The sequence below is a fragment of the Gordionus sp. m RMFG-2023 genome, chromosome 1 (genome assembly GCF_954871325.1).
Source record: "Gordionus sp. m RMFG-2023 chromosome 1, tfGorSpeb1-WG-v2, whole genome shotgun sequence".
In the NCBI taxonomy this organism is placed as follows: Eukaryota; Metazoa; Nematomorpha; class Gordioida; order Chordodea; family Parachordodidae; genus Gordionus; species Gordionus sp. m RMFG-2023.
Window position 1 is genome coordinate 28,188,652 of NC_088775.1, and position 20,985 is coordinate 28,209,636.

Here is a 20,985-nt window from a genome sequence, read left to right on the forward strand (position 1 = left end):
AAAGAAATAAGCTTTTCCTAAAAATAAAAATTTCGAAAATTTATAATAATTTATTCTTTTTTTTGATAAATGTGAAAATTCTTGAATTTCAAAAAAAGAAAAAAAATCTCTTCTAAATATAGTCTCCTAAAGTTTCTAAGATAAAATATGTAAGGAAAGAGGTTAGGTTATAGAAAATATTACATTTAAAATTTTCCGTGATTCATGCAAAATTCTAAAATACCCGGAAGATTTTTTTGGAAAATGCCCGTTACAAAAATTTATTCACACTTACGGCATGACGCACCGTGGCACAATAAACCACAAAGATTTTACCGCAGACGCCTACCTCAACCTACATATGTCTAACTATTGAGTGCTGAAATTTTTCCCCTTATTTTTTTTAAAAAGATTATGCTTCGTACCTAAATTACCCAATGTGGGGAACTCCTGAAAATAATATATGGATTATAGGTAATTTTGTTTCATTTTCTTGTTTTCTGATGACGAAAGAAAAGTTTTATGTGTATTTGATTTCGCAAAAATGCTCATATAGATTTAATCCCATATCAATGAAAGCCTTTTCAAGAGATATGATTAAATTCATGGAACCTTTTGCAAATTGTTGGGTTTAAACCTAAGAACTCAAGGGAATGTTGTATATTATCTATATTGACTTTATTTATGATATTCTTTATCTCACTGTTGACATTTGAATTTAGAAAGAAGTCGACTTTTTAATCATGGTTAGGACTTTTCTCTCAGACCTTTATATGGTTGCGCTAAAAATAGTCTTCTCTATATATATGCTTTTGAACTATTAATTCTAGTTTCACAAAACTTTGTTTTAAATAGATTTTTAATCCAGTGAAATAAAAGGGTAATAAGTTATAATCTAATATTTTAATAATCATAAGATTTATCATATTTCAAAGGTTTTTATATGTATGGGGGTGGAAGGAAAGGGGGTGGGGGAGGGGGGGGGTGGGTTGTTGAATATTATATTTAGTCTATATTAGTCCAATATTAATATTATAAGACTAAGACTAAAAATGCCAATTTAATATGAATTAAGTAAAGTTCAAAATATGAAATTTTTCAATTTGACTTAAATAATAGGTAATTTTACTAGGATATTTTATGGGGTAGTCGATGCTATATTTTCAAAACTATCACAGACATAGTATTCGTATCGGAATTTAGAAAACACCATGAGATATCTTAAACTTTTAAATATATTTATAGTTAGAGGTTGATAAAAAATATTAATATTTATTAAATTTTAAAATATTCATATAAAAATGATCAATTATGACATTATTTTTTAAAGAAATATATGTGTTGTACTGTGATTCGGAATCTCTCATTCTTATAGAATATAGACTATTTTACTATTCAAAAAAATTTGATTTGATCCGAATATATTCTATTTTCCTTGAACTTTTAATTATTCTTAATTTATATTTATTTTTATATAAGATTTTTGTAAATTAAAAAAATATAAGCAATGATTTGTCGCAAAAAATTGTCTGAATTTTATAGGGTAGGTACTCTACATGTGCTAGAATGCATTTCCGGTAATATAAAATATTTCAAATTTAAAAATTACCTTCATTAAATGATTTAAAAGAAGAGATTCCAATACCCATAAATTACATATCCCACTACGTCAAATAAAAATGCATAAAATTTAAATATCTTACTTTTCCTTAATTTAACTCTATCATCCATAATTGATTTCATTTTATTCTATACTTATTAATTCTTTATTATTTTATATAAATATAACAAGATTATAATATATTGAATATAATTTAATTCCCAATTAGCCCAGGCCAATATTATTAGTATCAGCCATATCCACTAAAAATATTAGATAAGATGTATGTATGGAACTTACCTAAAAACGAAAAATGTATTTTAATTTTAACATAATTTCATTTTATCAATTATTTAATGGGCATTATCGCAAATAGTGAAGCACTTCAAAAACACATTTTATTGAAAAAAAAATAGTTGAGATATTTTAAAAAAATAATCCAAAATTATTCATATTATAGAATGCTTATGGAACTAAATTTCAAGTTCTAAACATTAATAGTTTCATAGCAACTCTCTCGTCTTCCCTTAATTTGGATCTAGTTGTGTCAATGTTGCTTAGATTATAATATGTTCACTATCTGATTAACTGATTAACCTCATAGTTTTAGCTTGTGCTAAAATTTACAAATTTATTAAAGATGTTTTGAAATTCACTAATATTTTTTCAACGTTTTTAAAATCTTAAAAATCACTTAGCTTCACCCTATGCTTCATATTTGAATTTTCCTGCTGAAATACATATTGATATCAATCTTTTTAAGAAAAAGCCACTTAATTAGCAAATGGTAATAATTGTTAAATCAAGGGGCTAAAAGAATTTTTATCTCTAGGACAGTTTAAAATCACGAAAGAGTTAATTAGTTTGTAAGATCTAAAGTAGTTAGTCAAAGTAAAAATTCAACGGAAAGTTTAACTGCCAAATTAAAATTCTTAATAAAAATGTGAATGGCAAAGTCATATTAAAGATCTGATATGAAGAATTTTAAAGAGCCTATTATTTTTAAAATGGAGTAATAAGGAAATATTTTAAAGAATAGAGGCTTGGTGTTAAAGAGAAGAGTATTTATAAACACTTTAGAATGTGGGGAGGGCACGAGGTTGCCAATGGGGAATCCTAAATATATTTTTTGGTGGACCTTAGAGGACATCTACTATTTTAGCTTGATGAGAATAAAGAAGGACTCAGCAAGGAAGTTAAGATTTATATTAAGAAGGTTATCTATTTTATTTATGATTTTTAATATCTAAGCAGTAAACAGGACCAAGAGGTGTTCACCTTGTTAAATTCCTTATTATAATTTGGCTAGATATAATGTCCATAAAAATTAAATGACTAAAATAAATCATTTTCGAGAAGCTTTTCTGTCTTAATTAGAATATATCATTCTTAAGGGAAGCTAAAAAATTATTATTTTACTAATAAATATTAAGAGGTTATTTATATATTTTTGTAAAATTTGACTTTTGTGCTGATGGGAAACGTATATAGGAAATGTTAGGCGATCTGCGATTGGTATGCCAAAGATGTAAAAGAGTTTGTGATAAATGGCGTGTATATAAAATTTATCTTGTAAATCTAAAGAGTGAGAAAATGTTAAAAAACTGTTAAAAGTATAGTTTATAAAACTGGAAAGATTTTTTGTTATACCTCTTGTGTGGAAATGCCCATGAATTTCAAGTTGCCTTTCAAAATGAATAATAAGAAATGGATAATTTAATAATCAAAAATCGATAATTGGTTATTTTATATAACTGTAAAATTTCCAATATTATAAGTTTTCTAACTCAAATTTTTATTTTATTTCTATCAATTATAGATCGGAGAAATCATAAAAGAAACTAGTGTGGTTAATTATGAAAAAATATTGGGAAATCTTGTTTTGACACAATTGCAAAATAAAACTTACGAATTATCAATGTATGAAATATGGGAGCTAGAGATCATACCGTATTACATAGTAGATTATAAATACAATTGTACTACACCAAAAATTGAAGGTTTATATTATAAATTCGTAAATATTTTTTGTAATTTTGTTTCTTAACTATGGGCATTTCAAAAATTGTCAAAAAATGATTCTAAAAATATGTCGATTTTGAGAAATATAAAATTGAAACTTGATTTAAACTATATTTCTATATCTTTTAGCACCGATACCAATTATTAAGTTCTAAAATTATAATATGGAAATTTATTGGTGTAAGTTTCTCATCCAAGAAAAGGAATAATCCCAATCAAAGGAAAAGTGTAAATTATAAAAGGTAAAAGGTAAAAGTCTAATCAAAAAATAAAAGTGTCAATCAAAAAAGGAAAAGATCAAATCAAAAGGAAAAGATCAAATCAAAAGGAAAATATCAATCTAAAATGATAAGTTACGAAGGTTAATCCAATCAAGAAAAAATGTATAAGGAAAAGTAACAAAGATTTAGGGAAAAGTCCGATCAAAAAAGGAAAAGGGTCAATCAAAAGAGGAAAAGTTTTAATCAAAAAAGGGAATCTGATCAAAAAAGGAAAAGTCAATCATGAAAAGAAAATTTTTAAGAGAAAAGGAAAAGTCTAAATCAAAAAACAAAAATTCTCATTGAGAAAAGGAAAAGGAAAATCGTTATTATTTTTAAATATATAAACAAAAATTATAGTTTATGTCATTTTTTATCCCTAATATATGATTTTTCTTAAATTTTTTGGTTATTTTTAATCTTTATTTTTCTAATCTTTTCTCAAATTTCTTTATTATTCTTTCTTTTCATTTTTGAGCATACTTTTTTTGTCATGTTAAAAATAATTTCTTTATTTCCCCTGTCAATTTTCTTCATTTCTCTATTTTTATATCATTTATAACCATTCTTTTATCTCTTTTTTATCCTACCTAATTTTTTATCATTTTCTTTTTCCATATATTTTATTTTTTAAATTTCACATAATTTTTATTCCTCTTTGGCGATCAAATCTTTTTATTAAAATTTTTCTATATCAAATTATTTAATATCAATTGCAATATATAGTAAGAAACAAAAAATTATATAATCAATAAAAATATTTCCTCTTATACATTTTAGAATATAGGTTTCCATATTTCTAAAATAATTCGCTGCATTTTCCTCAGTTAGTCTTCTTTTTCCATGTTTCATAAAGAGAATTAATTCCACCTCATTAGGATTTTGAATTCTGACAAAATCCTTCAATTGGAAAAACATTTTTAATGGGATTAGGCTTATGGTGGTAAATATTTCATTGTAAGCTTTTTCCTTTCTATCGATTCTATTAGAGCCAAGAATCTCGAATCTGAATATTAACATTGCAACAATGATAGTAAAATTTATTGTCTTTCACTTAGACATTTTTAATAGCCTTTTCATTTGATATTGAAAAACCGCTCCCTTCAATATAAATAAATTATTCTTTCATACAGGCTATACATTCACAAACCAATTCCCGTATTTTTTATAAATCTCTCTATATGATTTGGTATTTTCTCTAACTGAAAACTATACCTAAATCGAGAGAGTAACTATTTTTTAATTTTTCTACATCATACACTCATTTCATATGAAATTTATAAGGATAAGGTATAATCAAAATTTACAACTTAATATATATTCTTCTCAGGCGCGTAACCAATGGGGGGGAGGGGGGGGTGGGATTGTCTCAAATTTGACTGTTTTCATAAATATCATTTTAAGCTAATAAATATTTTACCCCCCCCCCCCCATATCAATTTTCCAATATATTATTCAAAAATAATAATAATGGAAAAATATTTAGTCAGAGATTGAAATCAAAAGATAATTTATTTTATTATTATATATATTTATTTTATTAAATTCAAAATTATTAGTGAGTTAGAATTAATAAGTATTTTTAATAATATTTTAATTATTAATAAATATCTATAATTTCATTTTTACTTCCATTTTGTAGAACAGAAGAAATAGAAATACAAAAGTTAAATAAGGCTTAGCATGAAAAAAAGTAATGTGTCGTCAGAAGCGATATCATTATTGAATTCAATTGATCAATCAGAGTTTATCATTGCTGCTAGTTGCATCAATAAATTATTTTTAGCTCACTACTTTGTAGAAATTTACAAAAACCAAATTTAGATTTGGTTCAGGTTATTGATTTGGCGGAAAATATATATGAACAGGTAGATACAATAAGAATGAATGTAGATAATTATTTTCATAATATTTATCTAGACGTTGAATCGAAGGCTAAATTTTATGATATAACACTAATTAAACCTCGTCTAGCACCTAGGCCATTATTGAGATGTAAAATAAATATTGGCTCAACTGAAAAATAATATAAAATATCCATTTTCATCCTATTCTTAGATACTTTTTTATCGCAAATAAAAGTACGGTTTTTAGATAAAAAACGAGTCTTTAGCAATCTTCAAGTTTTATTACCCAAAGATCCTTCTTCGTTTTCTAATGCCACTATTGGTAAAATTAAATATTTAGCAAAATTTTATTATGAGATTGATACTGAATAAATTTAATCAGTGAATTCGAATTGTGGTATAAATATTTACTACGATTAGCTATTTTTCCTGAGCATGCTATTGATGTGCTCAATCGGTGTAAAGAAACCTTGGCTCAATTTCCTAATATTTTGAAGTTGTTTTATATTTTTGCATGGTTGCCGAATGAAAGGACTTTTTCCAACTTGAGAAGGTTAAAAACATATTTACGAAGTACTGAATCTCGGCTAAATGGTTTAGCTCTGTTAAATATCCACAGTGGTTTGGTTCCAACTACAAACGAAATTCTTGAGGAATTGGCAACATTCCCACGAAAATTAAAAATCACATTATAATTATAGAAAATATTTTGTATAATATTGTATTTGATAAGAAGTTAAAAAAAAAACTTGTTAATTTAATTATTTTCTAGTCAATATTTTATACACACTACTATTAGTATTTTCAATAAAAAAATTATATTCTACTTATATTGTATGAGAATTTAAGCTGAGGCTAGTTTTTAAAGCAAATTTTATAAAAAAAATGACATCACACTTTATTTGAACTTTACATTTAAAAAAACTTTATTATATATAATAATATACCTAACTTGAAATAATAAAAAATAGGCTTGTAATATCCATAAGCAAGAATTAGTAAATAATAGTTAAAAATATAAATATAATTATTATTAAATTATAAATAATCTAATAGAATAGCTAAAACATAAGACCCGGCCCGCCCCCAAACCCAAAAAAAATTTTCCTCCCCTATAAGAAAATCCTGGATACCCCAGTGATTCTTCTTATTCTTGATTTAGTTTCATGCATGCTAGTCAGGTATCTTTGGGTAAACTATATTTTATATATTGATCAGTTTTATAGGTTACCTTATGAGCACGATGTTATAATTTTGATACTATCCTTTTTAATGCATCAATTATTAAAGCTTTTGTAGCATCATCAATCTATTTTTTGCATGTTATTATACTAGCATATCTTTAATAATATATTTTTTAAAGCAAAAAATAATAATATTTTTAAGACAGTCATTAAATGGATTGAATGACAGACGAGACTAATATTAAATGATAACATTTACCACTTTACGTTTAATTATTCATAGATAGTGCTTTAAATGATTCTAAAAAAATCGAACTCCCACACGTTCAAGTTCATTTTCAAAAATGAACAGGGTTGCCAGGTCTCCCCCCATCGTAGGTAGACTCCCGCAATTTTTTAGTTTAGGCGCAGATATCTCACTCCCGCAAAACTAATGTTTCATTAAATTATCACAATACTGTATATAAAATATATTTATTTTCTATGATTATTTATATAATATATGACTTCAACAATAAATATTTCTTAATTTTACCAATTTATTTATTGTTCGATAAATTTATTATATTTTATGGCTTTACCAACACTGTGTTCATACCGATTGTTACCAATACCCAAGGCATGTTTGGAAGTGATGCCCTCAATTTCATTAAAATTATAGGAAAAAAATAAGACAGATCTCAGGGGACCCCAATGAAGGATTTTACTTTCGTCGGCAGATTTCCCTGGAAATCTGCAGATCTAATTTTTTAATAATTCACTATTCTCTAGAATGATTTGTACACTTTTTTTAATATTTTTTTTCTCAGTTGTTTTTTATAGGTATATATTTTTTTTAATTTATTTTTAATATATGCTTATTTGTTTTTTTTAATATATATTTTTTTAATTATTTAGTGTATATCTCCTATTTTTAAATAAATAAAATGATTTGAAAAAAAGAGAAAAATATTAATAAATAATATTGATTGACAAAGAGAAATAAAAATTAAGTGACATCTAAAATAATAATAATATAAGGTAAAAATTCATTATGTAGGATAAAAAAAGAATAAAGAATTGAAGAATGACAGGAAAAATAAAGATATTGTTTTTTAAAAAAGTGAATGATTAAAATTTAGAAGAAAGAAAAAATTAAGAAAACATTAGAAAAATAAGGATTTATAAAGAATTATTGAGAGATCGCAAAATTTTTGAAATAATAACCAAAAATTTAAGAACAGACGGTCATATATCACCGTTATAAAAATGACAAAATAAATATAATTTTATAACTATTTACCTTTTTTAATCTGAATATTCTTTTTTTGACGCTTTTCTTTTTTTGTTTGACAATTTTCCTTTTTTGATCGAGTATTTTTTTTAATAGCACTTTATTTAATTGGGACTTTTCAATTCTGAATGGAGAACCCTGTTATGTCAAAAAATAAAAAAGGGAAGAAATAAAACTAAAAACAATTATTTAAATTCATCTTATTTTTTATAAATTATTTTATTTCTATTAAATAATCCTTATAAAAATTGAGCAACAACCAAATCCACTTTTCCCAATCAAAAGACCAATGTAACAGAGTATATGAGCAGCTTTACAAAGACATTGGAAACAAGTGGCACTCCTTATATGAGTACAAATTACCAATTATTCTTTTTCTTTATCAAAGTCAGTTATAATATAAATTCTTTACTTCACTCATTTAATAAATTTCTAGATTAATTAATTAATTTGTAGTATATACAAATTAATGTTTTACAAATCAATTATAAATATTTTCAGCTAGATATTCATCCTTAAATCTAACATCTGGGACTACGAACTTCACACCCTTGGTTAAGTCTACATCTCAAACAACTTCAAATGCTTCCTTTACAACGATCGAAGGTAATGAGAAAACTGGATCGATGGTCGAAATGACATTGACACCAAAAGGAGCAAAAAAAATTTCGTCTACATATTCCACGCCTTTTAGTGGTTTTAGTACAAATGCGACTCGTAAATTGAAAGTCAGTAGATCTACCTCAAGCAAATATATAACACTAACTCAAGAAACATCATCCAATTCTTTACTTAGGAAATCGATATCATCTTCAATTACGCCTTCATCAATTGTATCATCTACAATCGAAACCACTGCAATTGGGAATGGGACATTAAAGATATCTTCGCTACCGATTTCGACTACTGGTGCTTCTGAGAAAAGTAGTGTCTTGTCTTATGAAATGTCAACATCTTCTGCAGTCTTTCTAAAAAATACAAGTAAAACTAATTCTATGGTAGAAACTAATCAAACTAATACCCCTATGTATACTTTATCAAATGCCACAGTACGAATGAAAGTATATTCATATACCACACCCACTTTGACATTTTCTACAAGCAATATTAGCATATCTATGCATGAAAATAATACATCATACACACCCACTCTGACATTTTCTACAGGCAATATTAGCAAATATATACAGGAAAATAACGGATCAATCACGCCCACTTTGTTATTTTCTACAATCAATGGCAGCCAAAGTAATGGTATATCCCCCAAAGCTACCACTGCCAACCTTTATACAAATTTAAATGTATCGCTAAAAGTGAACACAAAAAAAACATCAAGTATTTCTGGCCTAACGACTTTTACTAGCAATATTACTCAAATATTTTCAGAGGAAGTCTCTGTAAAGGAAAGTAAAGCAACTGGTGTGAGCAAAACTTCCCAAAATTTTAGCGAAAATGCAAGCTTAGTGACAGCTTCTACATCTAAAACATTAAGCATGTCCTCTGAAACCACTTCGACAACTCCTATGGTATTCACTCATAATGGGGAAAATATTACTTTGGTGTCTAATGAGACATTTGCCCCAACTGAAAGTAACGCAACAATCAGTGGCGCCGAATCTTCTGTTTCATACACTACCAATAATATGACAACGGTTACCTCTTTATTATACAATAGTAATGCTTCAGAAAATATACTAAAAAAATACACGACTACTATTAAATTATCAATTAACAATGCCTCATATAGTAATATTGTCAAAAGTAGGGCAACTATATCAATCAAAAGATTAAATATTTCATCAAAAACAAGTATGGAAACAGGTGAAACAACACGGGGCACATTAAAAGAGAGAAAATCAACTAAGAACATAAATAAGAGCATATCTTTAACTACTCCCTTAAACACACATACAGGCAAAGTCTCTAAGGAAAACATTAACATTTCATTAGAAACAAGTACTGAAGCTAGCGCAGGATATTCCACATTAAATGAGAGCTTAAAATCAACAGTGAACATTAATAATAACATATCTTTAACTACAACCTTAAACACAAATACATTCAAAGTCTCTGAAAAAAACATTAACATTTCATTAGAAACAAGTATTGAAACTGGCGAAACAAGATATTCCACACTATATGAGAGTTTAAGATCATCAACGAACATTAATAATAACACATCTTTAACTACTACCTTAAGAACAAATACAGAAAAAGTCTCTGAGAAGAAAAATAATATTTCATCTGAAACAACTACTAAAACTGGTGAAACAAGTCAGGCCACATTAAAAGAGAGCTTAAAATCAACAACGAACATAAATATGAACATATCTTTAACTACTCCCTTAAACACATATACAGGCAAAGTCTCTAAGGAAAACATTACATTAGAAACAAGTACTGAAGCTAGCGTAGGGTATTCCACATTATATGAGAGCTTAAAATCATCAGTGAACATTAATAATAACATATCTTTAACTACTACCTTAAGCAAAAATACAGAAGAAGTCTCTGTAAGGAAAATTAATTCATTAGAAACAACTACTGGAGCAAGTCTGGTTACATTAAAAGAGAGCTTAAAATCAACAACGAACATAAATAAGAATATATCTTTAACAACTCCCTTGAGCACAAATACAGGCAAAGTCTCTAAAAAAAATATTAATATTTCATTAAAAACAAGTACTGAAACTGGCAAAATAAAATATTCCACATTATATGAGAGCTTAAAATCATCATCGAACATTATAAATAACATATCTTTAACTACTACCTTAAGCACAAATACAGGAAAAATCACTAAAAAGAACTTTAACATTTCATTAGGAACAAGTACTGAAACTGGCCTTATTAGACATTCCACATTAAATGAGAGCTTAAAATCATCAATGAACATTAATAATAACATATCTTTAACCACACTCTTAACCACAAATACAGGCATAGTCTCTAAAAAAAACATAAACATATCATTTGAAACAAATACTAAAACTGGCGAAACAAGACATGCCACTTTAAATGAGAGCATAAAATCATCAACAAATATTTATAATAACATATCTTTAACTACTCCCTTAAGCACAAATACAGAAAAAGTAACTGTAAGGAAAAATAATATTTCATTTGAAACAACTACTGAAATTGGTGAAACAAGTGGGGCCACGTTAAAAGAAAGCTTAAATTCAACAACGAACATAAATAAGAACATATCTTTAACTTCACCCTTAAATACAAATACAGGCAAAGTCTCTAAAAAAAACATTAATATTTCATTAGAAACAAGTATTGAAACTGGCAATATATCTTTAACTACTACCTTAAGCACAAATACAGAAAAAGTCTCTGTAAAGAAAATTAATGTTTCCTTAGAAACAACTACTGAAACAAGTCGGGCCACATTAAAAGAGAGCTTAAAATCAACAACTAACATAAATTATAACATAACCTCTACTCCCTTAAGCACAAATACTGAGAAAGTCTCTATAAGCAAGATTAACATTTCATCAACAACTAGCTCAACTAAAGTATCAGCAGTTACTACAGAAAACGAAATCAAATCATCAAAGAAAAATAAGTTGAGCATATCCACCAATGGTCTTGGAAAATTATCCACCTCTATAAACATATTTTCAGGTAGTTATAAAAATCATATCTCAACTATAACTAGCATGTCTACTTTAGAGGAATCGAAGGGAATGGGTACTTTCAATATGAAATCTCTGACACCCTTTGCAACAAAGTCATCCAATGTTTACAATGAAACGGCAACTCTAGGAAATATAACCATCTTATCTGGAGGAACTATAAACCAAGCCAACACAACAACATCCGAAATTTCAACGGGAGGAACTGTAAGCCAAGGCAACACAACAACATCCAAAATTTTATCTAATGGAACTATAAGCCAAAGCAAAGGAATAGCATCCGAAATTTTATCTAAAGGAACTACAAAGCAAGTCACCCTAACAACATCCAGAATTTTATCTATAAGCCAAGGTCACACACCAACATCTGAAATAACCATAGCAAGTATAAAACGTTCAGTTCTGACAGGTAAATCTAAACAAACGCAAAATGTTTTTACTACTACCACCACTGAACAGAGAAGGGTTTCTACAAAAATTGGTAATGCCTCTACCGGCAGCACCTTATATAATGGAACAGGGACGCTATATGCTAGTAAATTAACAACTGCAAATGTTAAAACAATGAATATGAATCTCACTATTGGAACATCTATTTCTACTGAAGTTCAATCATCTATTTTCAATAAAACATCTAAATTTCTAGGTACTAGAATATCTAAAGAGAGTACAACACAGCATGAAGAAACTCATTCAGGTGTTGAATTAACTAAATCTATTGGAACTATGATATCCAGACAGAATACATCTAGATTCCTATCAACAAAATCTAATTTAAACAGTATCAGTCCCTCTTCAGCAGTGACCACGGGAAATATAACGTTAACAGGGTCAATTTATACAACTTTAATACAAAATATCACGACACAAAATGGAACGCAATTTACAAAAGTTTTAAGTTTAGCGACTGGAACAGGGAATGAAAATATAATATCGTCATCTAGTTTATCTTCCATTATTTCATCTAATATTCCCAAGTCCTCTGCAAGTATAAACATAGGAAACATTACCAGTTCAACTACCCTACAAACATCTAAAACGACTACATACTCAAATGCATCCATATCTACAACGGAATCTCTCGCAAATCAAACACAATCACAAACTACGGGAATTTATATACCATCGCAGAATAGCGGTAAATATTATATGAAATATAATTCATAATTTCTATTTAATTTTATAATTTCATTTTCTAGCTTCCCCATCTAGGCAAAAGAATATAACAGGTAAATTAATCATATTATATAATATTCATAATTTTGACTTATAGAGCTAGAAACGACAAACACAATAATATCAAGTAATAATAACATACAAAACTTTCATTATTTTAGTTATTTTCCGTAAATATTTTCATAAATGTTCCCTACATTTATTTAAACAAAACATAAATAGCCTCTGTTGCTGGATGTGTGGTTCCAACCTGCCTGAATATTTGTCAATATGGTTATAAATATGACACGAATAAATGTAAAACATGTCTATGTCAGCCACCAAGTTTTATAAATTATAATTTAAATTAAAGTTTTAATATATTTTTTTTCAATCATGGTAACCTGGTCATCAATAAATCCTATAAAAACCCTAAATCTTATTTGTCTTGCCATGTGGACTTTACTTAAATAAATTAGTATTTCTTATAAGAAACCCAATTTATTTTATTTTTCAAACATCTTTTATCATAACTTCAAACCATCATCAAATTAAAATCGCGGTTGCTACAAATTTTGATATCATCATTACTTTTGAAGATAAAATATGAGCGAAGTCCCGGAGGAGGGGGCAAGAATGTACCCCTTCTCCTAAATATCTTTTCAAGCTAATAAAAATTTGACACCCCCCCCCCCTCACCTAAAATAATTTGTAAGAAAAATATATATAAGTTAATAATTTTTTAAAATAACTATCATAAGTAAAAAATAGAAAAATTGTGTAAACCAAAAATTTTATAAAAATATAACACAGCCAAAGGCCTACAACAAGTGGACATAAAGATTTCCAATAAAATTTATTAAGTGCTTTCATACCTTAGCAAAATCTTGAATAGGCCTTTAAATTTCATATTAAAATCTTTATTAATTTTATTCTTCAATTTTGCAATATGATACCTTTTTTTCGACGTAACATCTTTTTGCCTCATAGCTTGTTTTGCCAGTTTTTTTATAATCATTTTTTTTGAACTTTTAATACGATCATCCAATATTAGCTTGAATCTTCTATCTTTTGTTTAGCAATTTTTCTCAAATATTTGTTTCTATACTTCTCTCTCTATCATGTCATTTCTATATGCAATTATTTAAGAAAGTGTTTTTATGATATAACGAGAACCATAGGAGTAGTCAGGATTTTTATAAGTAGAGGGACCACTATTAAATTAGTTATTTCTAAATAATGGAGATCTGTAAGATTACCTAATACATGCCTTTGACTATGATAATTTTTTAAACAAAAATTTTGGGTTTTCATTTTTTAAATAAAATTGCTTCTTTAAAATCTTGCTATATGTCTTTAATTTAAAAAAATATTAACCTTTACTAATTTTTCTTCTTTCAAATGTTGTTTATAGTAATAAATTGTATATTGGGTAGGGGGGGGGGGGTATGGGATAAATTTTTATATGCCTATAATAATTTTTAAGTGAATAACCTTTCCAAAAAGAGGGAAGTTTTTCTTTGCACCCTTTCCCCTTCAGCTACGCCTATGATGGGTCTCCTTTCTATGATTAACTATTTTCTCCCTTCTAAACATTTTTTAACTATAAACTATAAATTCCTCAGATAATTATACCATTTTAATAAGAACTATTATAGTTTGCAATTTTAATCTTTCATAAAATATTTAACATTACCGCATCAATATTTAAAGATGGCCAAAAGTGATATTTATATGATGCCTTATGCAAAAGAATAAAGCAGCCTTAGTACTAAATGATTTCATTATATTACATTATATAAAATTTTAAAAAAATAAACATTGAAGTTATATTTTCTCTACACGTTAATATATTAAATTTTCTAAAGTTAAGAGTTGAGATAAGTATTAGTTTTATAGCAGCTAAAAAATTTTATTAAATAATAATGCTAGGGTATTACTAAACTTAAACTCAAAAATAAAAGAGGGGAAGATTTGAAAAGTGAGATTAATAGATGTTTGCTCCAGGGTGTACCTTTTTTACCAATCATTTCCAAATCAAGTTTCAAAATTTCCTGGAGAGTTTAATAAATTTAATTATAAATAATAAGCTATTACTACGAAATAATGTGAAATATATTTAAATGTGCTAATACATCTTGTTTTAATATATGAGTGTTAAGAGATGTTTTGGAGAGTTGCCCGGCCCTATAAATTTACTTTAGAATTACAATTCTATATTATTCAAATTTATTTACACTTTTTCGTAAAATTGTGATATTATATTAAATTTCTTTTAGAAATGTGTGAGCCACCTTGTAAAAAAGTGTGTAAATTTGGCTTCAAATTCAATCATACTCGGGTATGTCAAATGTGTGAGTGCAAAGGTTAAAACTTAATTTATTAAAAATATATAATATATAAATAAAATATATAATATATAATATAATCTATATAATTATAAGAGTCAACAAAATTTTCCTAGAAGGGCACAAATTTTTATAATAAATGGGGGGGGGGGGGGGGCATTTTTTTTTCAATATATTTTGTGAGGTTATTTTTATTACTTTTTTAAAACTATTATTTTGTTATAAAGAGTTTCCAATTCAATTAAGGATAAGTCCAGAGAAAAATAATAAAAAATCTGATTCAAAATGGAAAAAAATTAATTATGAAGGATTATAAAAGTTCGATCTAAAAAGAAAAGGTTTGATTAAAAAGATAATTCCACAAAACTTATTAAAAGTTCATATCAAGAATCAAAAAAATAAAAGGGTAAATCAAAAAATAAAAATAATCAATCAAAACAGTAAAAGGTCCAATTAAAAAAGAAAAGTTTTATAAGAAAAGGACCAAAAAGGGAAATTTCCATTCAAAAAAGGAAAAAATTTCTATTTATCATATTTTTTTTAAATATTTTTTAAATAAAATATCAATTTTAGTTTTTATCTTTAATTGTTAATTTTTCATTTTATTTATTAATTTTTTTAATAATTTTGTGATCTCTCTTTAATTTTTAACATCTTTTATCCATTTTCTTAATTTATTTTTCTTCTTATTTTTTTAAAATAAATTTCTTAATTTTTTCTGTTAACAATTCCGGTAAATAAAATAATGTAATTAGTAATAATTTAATACCAAACAATAACTTAATTATTTTATATAATCCAGTCACCTGCAAGCAGGGTTTCTAACCGTTAAGTATAATGGTTCGGTTTGTTCCGGTTTTTAGTTTAAAATTTTATAAAGGTTTTGTTCCATTTCGGTTAATTAAAAAAAAATTCATATCGGTTCGGTTTATAATTTATAACGGTTCATTTCGGTTTGTTCTGGTTTTTATAAATTTGATTTAAAAAAAATTAATCATTAACCATGTATATGTATATATTAATTTTAGAGAAAAATCTTTTCAATTTCTAATTTCTAATTTAATCCATGATAATCTAGATATTTTTATTAAACTTAGTAAATATAAATTAGACAAATTAATTTTTTTAATTTCATAAATAAATAAGATAAAAACAAACATGTGTAAATACAATGATGAATAAAATAACACATAAATATAATAAAAGGTATACTATTTATGTTTAAAAAGAGAATTAGAACGGATTACTAAAAAAATTTTTCTAATATTTCAGGATTTGATTTAGTTCTCTGCGCAGAGAGTATAAACTTAAGGCTAGAAAATGCTCTTTCTACGGATACCTGCATAGCTGGAACTGCTAGCACATTTATAGCTAACTTATAAAGTTCTGGCATACTATTCTTTTCATTTCCCAATTATTCAAAAGATTAGTATCTTTTTCTAATCTCTCTATATTATCAAATGACCGAATTATATATTCTATTTCTATACATTTATTATAATTTTCTATGCCCTGAGAATTATTCTTATTAAGACTTTTATGCGACTTTAATAAATTTTCAAAATCATCATCTAAATTATCTTTCGAATGCGAACACGTAGGCATAGTATTTAGAATTTCAATATTCTGATTATTTAGACTTTGTATCAAGTTCCAAGTTTTAAAAGATGTTTTCTGGCGATCTCAATGTTAAAAATATTATTTTAATAATAAATAATTTATAATGACTTAAATGAATATTAGAATTCTGAATTTAAAAAAACAATATGATTATAAATAAAAAATTATCATATCATTAAAATATTGCTGACCATTTTATTTATTGTCATTTAAATTCTATGATCCAAGTTTTTATAATGAGATAAAAAATAAACCATATAATATAAAAATGAATGTAAAAAGTACTTGATTTCTATTAGATGTTAGTTATTAATAGTAGATTTATTTAATTTTTTCCTAAATTATTAGCAAGTATTATTATAAAAGCTTATTAATAACTTATATATATAAACTTGTTAATTTAGCCAAGAATAATTATGTGTGATTTTAAGTATCTTATCTAATTAACAGATAATTAGCCTAATCTCTAATAAAATAAGAAAAGAAAAAAACATAAACTTGGTATTAATTGATATATAATGTTGATAATATAAAAATATTTAATTTAAAAGAAATCACCAATTTAAAAACTTCCCCCAAGGAAAATTAAAATTTAAAATTTAGATTAATAATTTAAAATTAATTATTTTTTAAACCCGTTTTGAACCGGTTTAAACCGGTTTAAAATATTTATAACGGTTTGGTTTGCTCTTTTTATATTTTCTTTATAACGGTTCGGTTAAGGTTACGGTTTAGAAAATCATAACGGTTCATTCCGGTTTGGCGGTTTGGTTCATTTCGGTTCGAAACCCTGCCTGCAAGCCCAGATCCCGGAACAAGAACTGTTCTATAATTATTATTTTTAAAAAAATAAGGGTCTGACTTAAAAATCAGAAATTGCAAATGTCAAAAAAGGAGAATAGAATAAAGATGACAGTGAAAATAAATATATTAAAAAATTAATCATTAAAGAAAAAATAATTAAGAAAATGGAAAAAAAATGACAAAAATAGATTCGAGATGACATAAAATTAAAAAGAGATGGTAAAAGTTTTAAAAAAAACTAGAAATAAAATTCAATCAAAAATTAAAGAAAAATGCAAAAAATATCAATTCATATCATATTTCAGGATTATTTAAAACATCAATAAATTTTAAATAATTTATAAAAATATAATAATTGATGGTTTACTTTTTTTGAATAGAAATTGTCATTTTTTGATTAAAACTTTCTTTTTCAGGGGGGGGGGCTCATATGATGGCTTCACCCCCATACTCACATTTGCGTGCCATTGGCCCGCTTATCACCGGCCTAAACCGGAACATCTTATATGTTTTCAATATTTTAGATCTTTTCTTGACAACGGCCTTCTTTTACCAGCCTTCAGCCGGATAATCTAGGCTTATTCAGGTTTATATTTTTTCCTGACAAAACTTAACCAAGATAGGTTAAAACTTTCATTGCAAAAATTTTAATAAATAGAAAAACTAATATATACTATATATCATATTTTATTGTAAGATATGTGCAATCTTTTTTCATACTTATTTATATTCCAAACAGCGTCTACATGATAGAAAATTTATTGAATGCCAACCTCTCTAAAACCTATACCTACCCCCTTAAAAATTATCCTAACTATTCATTACAAGTTTTTAATTATATTTGTAATATTTATTTTTAAAATAATATATTAAATTAATTTATTGCAAACTATCAAAAACTCCAATAAATTAAGCCTACTCTTCTTAGATTCCTGCCCCCTACTCCCTTTAGATGCCTACCCCCTGTCCCTCTTGGATGCCTGCTCTCTACATTTCTTTAAAAAATTAGAAGTAAACTGCTCCTACCTCTCCGTCCCTTGCCCATGTAGACGCTATAACAAGTAATCCTCATTTTTTAGAATTAAATCTGTCAAAACGTTTTCTTTTCTGCGTTAACTTTTAAGAATCGCCTATCTAAATGATTTTTCAGTATTTCTTCATGATTATATGAGATGCGTGTCATTTCAAAAAAATCGACCTGGTTTAAACTTACACCTTTAAAATTACAGTGTTTCATATTATTTTATCTTAGGTAAGGTAGGTTTTTTACTAGCTACTTTATTATTTCAAACACATATTTTATCATATAAATAATATTGTTAATATTTTTTATAAAATTTTTACAGAATTTTCGACTGAAGCTTTAAGAAAAGCCTCAACTGCCGTATTAAATAATGATGAATTTTGATATTTTCATAAATTTTCACAACAAAATATATATGCTTGAAGTTAGTAAAGCCAATATATAAACTGTTTTCAGGCATATATTTCTTATACCAAATTATTCATTATTTCATCAGAAACTCAGTTTCTCTATTATTTTTCGCCGTTTACAATTAATACAATTAAGCTGCTTGATATTCTTGGTTGCAAAAGGAGGGTGATTTAAAAAGAAAATAAAAAATAGTAAAGGATTATAGCGTAAAATTGTATGCAGATGTCACTAAAATAAATATATGATAAATTGTTCACTCTTGTTGGTTGTAGATGTAGAAACGTGTTCATATGTTTTATTAGAAAAATCCTGAATTTCTTTTAATGTTTCACTTGAAAGAGAAACAGCTAAACTTGATGGTAAACGAGATATAATAGAAATCGATGTAGTTGTCGATAATGAACAAGAAACTGAAACTCTCACATAAATTTAAAATGTTCGTGTAATTAGTGTTTCACAGAATCAAATATTAAAATTGTTTAAAATATATATGTTGGTGTTATAGACATTTAATTATAGTCTTTGGCTTTATAATGAACTTTATTGACTTGTAAGAATAAAAGGCTGATAGTTTTGTTTGCGTTAAAATGAAAATGCCGGTAAATTTGTTATTAATGTTTTCTTTATTGAAAATATCAATGGCCACAATATCATTGTTAATTTAAAACATATGGATAAGATAGTTTCAACTAAAATTGAAGATTGTGAATAATGTGATTAGCTTTGTAAATGTTTAATAATCTCAGAGTAGGTGTTAGTTGATAATTCAGTTTCTATTATGGATGATAATATTTCTTTATAATAATTTATAGTAAATTAAATACTTGGTTTAATCTTGAAAAAAAATTATCTTCTTAGGATTTGAACCTGAAATTTTAATTCAACAGCTAGTTTGATTCTTAATTTTTCTTACCCCCCCCCCTCTTCCCTTGTATTTTCTAGCTTGCTCACAGGCGTAGTCGTAGGGGGAGGAGAGATGGGTCAAGGAAAATCCCCCCTTTCAAAAATATGTCACTTCTTGTAAATATCATTTTAAGCTAATGACAAATATCCTCCTTAGCCGCCTGTCCACCCCAGTTCCCCAAAAATGTATGCATATATTTTAAACATTAATTTGAAAGATAGAATGTAAAAATTATAACCAATTTCATACATTTTAATTAATTATAATAAGTTGTGTTTATAAAAATTAACCTCCTATCCTATGAAAATATTAGGCAAGGTGATTACCGCTTAGAGGTAAGTGTTAACTCTACAGAAGAGAATATTTAATTCTTAAAAAATGGAAATATTGATACATAAAAACTCATGGTAAATATAGTGTCTACCCTGTATATGAGAATAAATGTGGCAACTAGGGGTGATTAAAAGGGTTTTGATTTATTTAGCTGTTTTTTAGTTTTAATAGTTTTTTTAATAGAGTTTTTGTTGTTGCTTAGCTTTATGAATTGTTTAAGTTTAAAACTGACGTCTCTTATTTGTAATGCTAATATGATTTATATTTGCTTTGTGTTTTTTCTTTGTAGGACTGCAGCAACATCCGGGCTTTATGTACTATATTTTGTTAGTAATTTCGTATCACATGCCAGTTGAGTTTTTCAAGGATTGACTGGACCGGAGTGGAGATCCTCCAGAGTCTAGGTTAGAAATTTTAAGTTAAAAGTAGTCGAGTTGACGGAAATATCAATTTACAAACACCTTTATTTTTTGGCTTAGATTTTATTAATTACCTAAGTATATGGAGGAGAACTGGGACAACCGTAGAATTAAATATCTAGTTTTGATTATCTCTGACCATAGTTTACGGTATTTCC

The 20,985-nt window shown here is 26.5% G+C and overlaps 1 long non-coding RNA gene across 1 annotated transcript; it reads left to right on the plus strand.

Annotated features, from left to right (window-relative positions):
• The first annotated feature begins 3,492 nt into the window (after positions 1–3,492).
• LOC135922381 (uncharacterized) lies at positions 3,493–8,760 on the plus strand. Its single transcript, XR_010570870.1, has 3 exons — positions 3,493–3,579; positions 8,419–8,517; positions 8,667–8,760. It is a non-coding gene; the product is annotated as an uncharacterized LOC135922381 (long non-coding RNA).
• Positions 8,761–20,985: the final 12,225 nt, after the last annotated feature.